Source organism: Chanos chanos, chromosome 3, assembly GCF_902362185.1.
Source record: "Chanos chanos chromosome 3, fChaCha1.1, whole genome shotgun sequence".
In the NCBI taxonomy this organism is placed as follows: Eukaryota; Metazoa; Chordata; class Actinopteri; order Gonorynchiformes; family Chanidae; genus Chanos; species Chanos chanos.
Window position 1 is genome coordinate 787523 of NC_044497.1, and position 9114 is coordinate 796636.

Below are 9114 nucleotides of genomic sequence, written 5' to 3' on the forward strand. Positions count from 1 at the left end.
GTTGGTTGGTTGTCTATTGGTTGTGTGTTGGTGGCGTGTTGGTTGTCTGTTGGTTGTGTGTTGGTGGCGTGTTGGTTGTCTGTTGATTGTTGGTTGGTTGTCTATTGGTTGTGTGTTGGTGGCGTGTTGGTTGTGTGTTGGTTGTGTGTTGGTTGTGTGTTGGTTTTCTGTTGGTTGTGTGTTGGTTGTCTGTTGATTGTGTGTTGGTTGTGTGTTGGTTGTTTGTTGGTTGTGTGTTGGTGGCGTGTTGGTTGTGTGTTGGTGGCGTGTTGGTTGTGTGTTGATTGTTGGTTGGTTGTGTGTTGGTTGTCTGTTGGTGGCGTGTTGGTTGTCTGTTGGTTGTGTGTTGGTTGTGTGTTGGTTGTTTGTTGGTTGTGTGTTGGTTTTCTGTTGGTTGTGTGTTGGTTGTGTGTTGGTGGCGTGTTGGTTGTCTGTTGGTGGCGTGTTGGTTGTGTGTTGATTGTTGGTTGGTTGTGTGCTGGTTGTCTGTTGGTGGCGTGTTGGTTGTGTGTTGGTTGTGTGTTGGTTGTGTGTTGGTTGTGTGTTGGTGGCGTGTTGGTTGTGTGTTGATTGTTTGTTGGTTGTGTGTTGGTTTTCTGTTGGTTGTGTGTTGGTTGTCTGTTGGTTGTGTGTTGGTTGTGTGTTGGTTGTTTGTTGGTTGTGTGTTGGTGGCGTGTTGGTTGTCTGTTGGTGGCGTGTTGGTTGTGTGTTGATTGTTGGTTGGTTGTGTGTTGGTTGTCTGTTGGTGGCGTGTTGGTTGTCTGTTGGTTGTGTGTCGGTTGTCTGTTGGTTGTGTGTTGATTGTTGGTTGGTTGTGTGTTGGTTGTCTGTTGGTGGCGTGTTGGTTGTGTGTTGGTGGCGTGTTGGTTGTCTGTTGGTGGCGTGTTGGTTTTGTGTTGATTGTTGGTTGGTTGTCTGTTGGTGGCGTGTTGGTTGTGTGTTGGTTGTGTGTTGGTTGTGTGTTGGTTGTCTGTTGGTTGTTGGTTGGTTGTCTATTGGTTGTGTGTTGGTGGCGTGTTGGTTGTCTGTTGGTTGTGTGTTGGTGGCGTGTTGGTTGTCTGTTGATTGTTGGTTGGTTGTGTGTTGGTTGTGTGTTGGTTGTGTGTTGGTTTTCTGTTGGTTGTGTGTTGGTTGTCTGTTGATTGTGTGTTGGTTGTGTGTTGGTTGTTTGTTGGTTGTGTGTTGGTGGCGTGTTGGTTGTCTGTTGGTGGCGTGTTGGTTGTGTGTTGATTGTTGGTTGGTTGTGTGCTGGTTGTCTGTTGGTGGCGTGTTGGTTGTGTGTTGGTTGTGTGTTGGTTGTGTGTTGGTGGCGTGTTGGTGGCGTGTTGGTTGTGTGTTGATTGTTTGTTGGTTGTGTGTTGGTTTTCTGTTGGTTGTGTGTTGGTTGTCTGTTGGTTGTGTGTTGGTTGTGTGTTGGTTGTTTGTTGGTTGTGTGTTGGTGGCGTGTTGGTTGTCTGTTGGTGGCGTGTTGGTTGTGTGTTGATTGTTGGTTGGTTGTGTGTTGGTTGTCTGTTGGTGGCGTGTTGGTTGTCTGTTGGTTGTGTGTCGGTTGTCTGTTGGTTGTGTGTTGGTTGTGTGTTGGTGGCGTGTTGGTTGTCTGTTGGTGGCGTGTTGGTTTTGTGTTGATTGTTGGTTGGTTGTCTGTTGGTGGCGTGTTGGTTGTCTGTTGGTTGTGTGTTGGTTGTCTGTTGGTTGTCTGTTGGTTGTCTAACAGGTGACTGTATATGGCTACTGGGTTAAAGAAAAAGAGCCCTTTACCTCTCTGAGCATCATCATCTGACAACAGAGCACAAGTCGACTTTTTCTATCACAGTTTCTGATCTCAATCTCTGATCTATCGATTTGGTGATCTATCGATTTGGTGATCTATCGATTTGGTGATCTTTTCTGTCTGGCTCAGTAACGTCTGTGGGACACTGTTGACTTTTTTTTCTCTAAGTATTTTTTTTTTATTCCGTCCCTTTGTTATAAATATTTATGGCAGCTTTAGGAACACAAATATCCTCTTTAGCTAGTATGGTCTTTCTGAATTGGAATTATTCTCTCTCTCTCCCTCTCTCTCTCTCTGTCTTTCTCTCTCTCTACGTCTTTTTCTGTCAAAAACACACACACCCACACACTCACATACACATACACTATACACACACTATACACACACACACACACACTATACACCCACACACTCACATACACATACACTATACACACACTATACACACACACACACACACACTATACACACGCACACTCACATACACATACACTATACACACACACACACACACACACACACACACACACACTATACACACACACACACACACACACTATACACACACACACCCACACACTCACATACACATACACTATACACACACACACACACTCACACACACACACACACACACACACACACACACACACACACACACACACACACACACACACACACACACACTATACGCACACACACCCACACACTCACATACACATACACTATACACACACTATACACACACACACACACACACACACACACTATACACACACACACTCACACTCACATACACTATACACACACACACACACACACACACACTATACACACACACACACACACACACACACACTCACACACACACACACACACACACTATACACACACACACACACACACACACACACTATACACACACACACCCACACACTCACATACACATACACATACACTATACACACGCTATACACACACACACTATACACACACACACACACACTATGCATTTACATACACACACACACTATACACACACACACACACACACACACACACACACTATGCACTCACATACACACACACACTATACACACACACTCTGCCCTAGTTTTCTGGTCATCATCTCCTTTCCATTTCCAGGTCGACCTGTTTTTCTTTCTGTCCCCAAAAACTTACAAAACTGTGCTGCACTCTTTACTCTGCGTGCGTGTGTGTGTGTGTGTGTGTGTGTGAGAGAGAATAAGAGGCAGAGACAGTGAGAAAGAGAGAGAGAGAGAGAGAGAGAGAGAGAGAGAGAGAGAGAGATGCATAGAGAGTGTCTAGATGCGTGTGAAAGAAAAACAGTACACAAAGTATTCACTACCATAACCTTTTAATCAATCTGATTTTCATAAAACTTATTTTCACTCCCTCTCCCCTCTCTCCAGTCCGCCATCTCTGGGTCTCCTCGTGTCTGTCTGATGGATCAGTGGACAACATGAGATCAGTTTAAAGTTCACAATTTGGCATTTTGCAGATGCTTTTAAACCAAAGCGACAGTCAGTCAGGTTTGGCAAACCGCCTCATAAGCCAAAGATCACAGTAGGAATGGAAATGAATCATATTCAGTTCCACACTCCTGTAGGCACATGATGCATCTGGAGTCATGTTTCACAGTGTTTTCTGTGTCTCCTTTTGTACTGAGTATTGAGTACTGGGTATTGAGTATTGAGTACTGGGTATTGAGTATTGAGTATTGAGTGCTGAGTGCTGGGTATTGAGTAATAAGTATTGAGTATTGAGTACTGGGTATTGAGTATTGAGTGCTGGGTATTGAGTATTGAGTGCTGAGTACTGGATATTGAGTATTGAGTACTGGGTATTGAGTATTGAGTGCTGAGTACTGGATATTGAGTATTGAGTACTGGGTATTGAGTATTGAGTATTGAGTACTGGGTATTGAGTATTGAGTGCTGAGTGCTGGGTATTGAGTACTGGATATTGAGTATTGAGTATTAAGTATTGAGTATTGAGTGCTGGGTATTGAGTAATAAGTATTGAGTATTGAGTACTGGGTATTGAGTACTGGATATTGAATATTGAGTACTGGATATTGAGTATTGAGTACTGGGTATTGAGTATTGAGTGCTGAGTACTGGATATTGAATATTGAGTACTGGGTATTGAGTATTGAGTACTGGGTATTGAATATTGAGTGCTGAGTGCTGGGTATTGAGTACTGGATATTGAGTATTGAGTGCTGGGTATTGAGTATTAAGTATTGAGTATTGAGTGCTGGGTATTGAGTAATAAGTATTGAGTATTGGGTATTAAGTATTGAGTACTGAGTACTGGATATTGAGTATTGAGTATTGAGTATTAAGTATTGAGTATTGGGTATTAAGTACTGAGTATTGAGTGTTAAGTATTGGGTATTAAGTATTGAGTACTGAGTATTGAGTACTGGATATTCAGTATTGAGTATTCAGTATTGAGTACTGAGTACTGGGTATTGAGTGTTGAGTATTGCTCTCACAGTCTGTACTTTAATGCTTGTCACATGATGTTACTACAGCAACAAGTTTTGGTTTGATCCTGCTCTAATGCAGTTTTACTCATTTCCATGATTTCACCTTTCAAGAGAAAAGACCCGAAGATTTACTGATTGAGTAAATACACTGATTGAGCTTACTCTGTGTGTGTGTGTGTGTGTGTATGTGTGTATGTGTGTGTATGTGTGTATGTGTGTGTGTGTATGTGTGTGTGTGTGTGTGTGTGTATGCGCGCGCGCGTGTGTGTGTGTGTGTGTGTGTGTGTGATAAACCTGACTGTAAACTGTCTCAGTGGTTTAACGTAAGTCCACAGTCACGGTTATTTAGGTAAATGTCTTCCTCTAGAGGAAAACCTGTGTAACTGCAACAAAAACAGAGACGCGTGTAAAAGCTCGTTACCATGGAAACCCAGCTCCAGAAAGAAACATGCAGGGTTTTCAAGGTCATATGAAGATAAGAAGCAGAAATTCATTTAGATGAACAATGACATGGGGAGCTCTCACACATGATTAAATCCACATTTACAACAATGACGAGTCTCCCAGAGGATCTGTCTGAGAAAGGCCTCCAGTCACTCGCTTGTCCTTTGGCTGTGTACCCGCACAGTTGACTCTTTGACTGTGTAACTATGTTTTTTCTCACTTAACCGTTTATTAATGTGTCTGTGTATCAGAGCGTTGACTGTGTCATTACATATTTTTATATTGCATGTATGTGTTTCTATGTATTTGTGTTTGAGTATGTAATTATATATTTACACGTATACCTAGGTATGTGTCTATGGACTTTGTATTTATAACTGACTGTAATAAAACTATAATTTATAAGTGTACTTCTGTCTTTTTGTTTTTGTGTGTATAATGTTGCATTTGTGTATTTGATTATGTATTTGTTTATTTGTTATTTGAATGTGTACATGCATCTATGGTTGTGTCTGTCTTCCTGTGACTGTATTTTCACGGCATGTATATTTGTGTACAATATGAACACCGATGTGAGTGAGTGATCTTCCCCTTTCACTGTCTGTATTACAGCCACATCACTGAACACCGATGTGAGTGAGTGATCTTCCCCTTTCACTGTCTGTATTACAGCCACATCACTGAACACCGATGTGAGTGAGTGATCTTCCCCTTTCATTGTCTGTATTACAGTCACATCATTGAACATCGATGTGAGTGAGTGATCTTCCCCTTTCACTGTCTGTATTACAGCCACATCACTGAACACCGATGTGAGTGAGTGATCTTCCCCTTTCATTGTCTGTATTACAGTCACATCACTGAACATCGATGTGAGTGAGTGATCTTCCCCTTTCACTGTCTGTATTACAGCCACATCACTGAACACCGATGTGAGTGAGTGATCTTCCCCTTTCACTGTCTGTATTACAGCCACATCACTGAACACCGATGTGAGTGAGTGATCTTCCCCTTTCACTGTCTGTATTACAGCCACATCACTGAACACCGATGTGAGTGAGTGATCTTCCCCTTTCACTGTCTGTATTACAGTCACATCACAGCACTGCAAACTGTTTCCACACCATGGACAGTTCTTAACGCAACCTGTAATTACAGACAGCAACACAGACACTGCCAATATGAAACTCTTATTACAGACACAGACTACAGACAATTTTCATAGCAACCTGTAATTACAGACAGCAACACAGACACTGCCAATATGAAACTCTTATTACAGACACAGACTACAGACAATTTTGATTTCAAACTGTAGTTACAGACAGCAACACAGACAGTTATCACATGTTCCTATGGCAACATCTGGGTGATGAAAAACAACAGTATCACTTTTTCACACAGAAAGTCTTATTCTATAAAAACAAGCAGATGGAGACACAAGCAGGTGGAGACACAAGCAGGTGGAGACACAAGCAGGTGGAGAAACAAGCAGGTGAAGAGGGAGTTGCCACTAACTCATTATGCGTGCAGCATTGTTTTGTCTCATAAACGCTTACTGGGCAGCCGTGGTCTAGAGGTTAGAGAACCAGGCTTATGACTGAAGGGTCGCTGGTTTGATTCCCTTGGAGAACCAGGCTTGTGACTGAAGGGTCGCTGGTTTGATTCCCTTAGAGAACCAGGCTTGTGACTGAAGGGTTGCTGGTTTGATTCCCTTAGAGAACCAGGCTTGTGACTGAAGGGTTGCTGGTTTGATTCCCTTAGAGAACCAGGCTTGTGACTGAAGGGTTGCTGGTTTGATTCCCAGGACTGATGTCCATGGCTGTGTGCTCTTGGGCAAGGCACTTAACCCCGATGCCCCCCGGGCACAAGGAATGCTGCCCACTGCTCCTGTGTCTGGTGTGTGTGTGCTGGATGGGTTAAATGCAGAGGACAAATTCATTGCTTGCTGTTTGCGGTGTGTGTGCGTTCAAAGAGATTTACGTTTACATTTTACTGTAACATATCTAACTCATTATGCGTGCATGCTTTGTTTTGCCCCAGAAACACTTACTGTAACATATCTAAACGGTTCCAAGGACAGAAACCAAAACCGTCTTTGAAAATTAATTATCAGTGTATTTCTGGATCCATCCTCCTCTGCAGTTATTTGAATAAAAACACGACTGAGAACATCATGTCTGACAGTGTTTCACGTGTTTATGAATGTAAATATATAAATATACATAATAAATATACATAATAAATATACATAATGTAAATGTGTCCTTTTTATGTGGTCCACAGTTGCTTTGGTCTAAGAGAATGTTGTTTGTCTGGTTGTTTTTTCTGTGTGTGAGGAACTTTTTGAACCAGGCTGGATTATGAGCAGTGATATGACATCATTAATAACAGTAGATTTTAGCGACAGATAAACTTGTAAGTTTGATTCCACAGCAGAGCTAAGGAATCTCTGACTCCTGGCTGCTGAGCTATCCATGCATTCAATTCAATTCAGTTCAATTCAATTCAATTCAGTTCAGTTCAGTTCAGTTCAGTTCAATTCAATTCAATTCAATTCAGTTCAGTTCAGTTCAGTTCAGTTCAGTTCAGTTCAGTTCAATTCAATTCAATTCAATTCAATTCAATTCAGTTCAATTCAATTCAATTCAATTCAATTCAATTCGCTGCCATTTCCCCACATCATCCCTGTGCTCAGATCAGCTCAGCTGGCGTGCAGACACTGGGTCTGGAGATTTTGTCGGCATCAAAACAAGTTCCTCTCTCAAAACCATTCTGGCCCACTAACTCCAGATCACCATCAGTTCCCTCTCCACAGACAGTCAGTCTTTACACGGTCATGGTCGTCCACAGACAGTCCAGTCTTCACACGGTCATGGTCCACAGACAGTCCAGTCTTTACACGGTCATGGTCGTCCACAGACAGTCAGTCTTTACACAGTCATGGTCCACAGACAGTCCAGTCTTTACATGGTCATGGTCGTCCACAGACAGTCAGTCTTTACACAGTCATGGTCCACAGACAGTCCAGTCTTTACATGGTCATGGTCATCCACAGACAGTCCAGTCTTTACACGGTCATGGTCGTCCACAGACAGTCCAGTCTTCACACGGTCATGGTCCACAGACAGTCCAGTCTTTACACGGTCACGGTCCACAGACAGTCAGTCTTCACACGGTCATGGTCGTCCACAGACAGTCCAGTCTTCACACGGTCACGGTCCACAGACAGTCCAGTCTTTACACGGTCATGGTCCACAGACAGTCAGTCTTTACACAGTCATGGTTGTCCACAGACAGTCCAGTCTTCACACGGTCATGGTCATCCACAGACAGTCCAGTCTTTACACGGTCATGGTCCTCTGCGCTGCTCTGTCCACCTGCGCTCAGGACTACATGTATTAGGAAACAAAAATTTACCTCTTTTAATGAGACCTGGGCTAGAATTCCATCCCATAGGGTTCCTCTATCTCTGTATTAAACCTGTATTAAACCTGTATTAAACCGGTATTAAACCTGCTTTAAACCTGTATTAAACCGGTATTAAACCTGCTTTAAACCTGTATTAAACCTGCTTTAAACCTGTATTAAACCTGCTTTAAACCTGCTTTAAACCTGTATTAAACCTCATCCCATAGGGTTCATTTATCACTCAGCCCTCTCTGCACGGCCCCTCTTTTGTCCCTGTATTAAACAGAGGATTCTGTAGATTTGCTTTTGTCTCTGTATTAAACAGAGGATTCTGTAGATTTGCTTTTGTCTCTGTATTAAACAGAGGATTCTGTAGATTTGCTTTTGTCTCTGTATTAAACAGAGGGTTCTGTAGATTTGCTTTTGTCTCTGTATTAAACAGAGGGTTCTGTAAATTTGCTTTTGTCTCTGTATTAAACAGAGGGTTCTGTAGATTTGCTTTTGTCTCTGTATTAAACAGAGGGTTCTGTAGATTTGCTTTTGTCTCTGTATTAAACAGGGGGTTCTGTAGATTTGCTTTTGTCTCTATTAAACAGAGGGTTCTGTAGATTTGCTTTTGTCTCTGTATTAAACAGAGGATTCTGTAGATTTGCTTTGTTTCACTTCACACTGCGTTGGCTGCTTATTCTAAGCACTAGGTGCAGGGGTTTTGATCACAGCCACCTCTGTGCGGACATGTGTGTCCTTTAACCCCACACACTGATTTACATTTACACTGTAGCAGTGGTATATGTTTGTAAGTGTGTGGTCTGATAAATCAGCACATGGAAATGTATTCATTTAATTAATGTAATAATTGTTTGGGTTCAGTGGCTGTGTTATTTCTGTAACAAACAGGAGGAGGGGGAGTGAGCGTCTCTTATAAATGATAAATGAAAGAATATTTTAAAATGTAGAAATGGCCTGTGACACA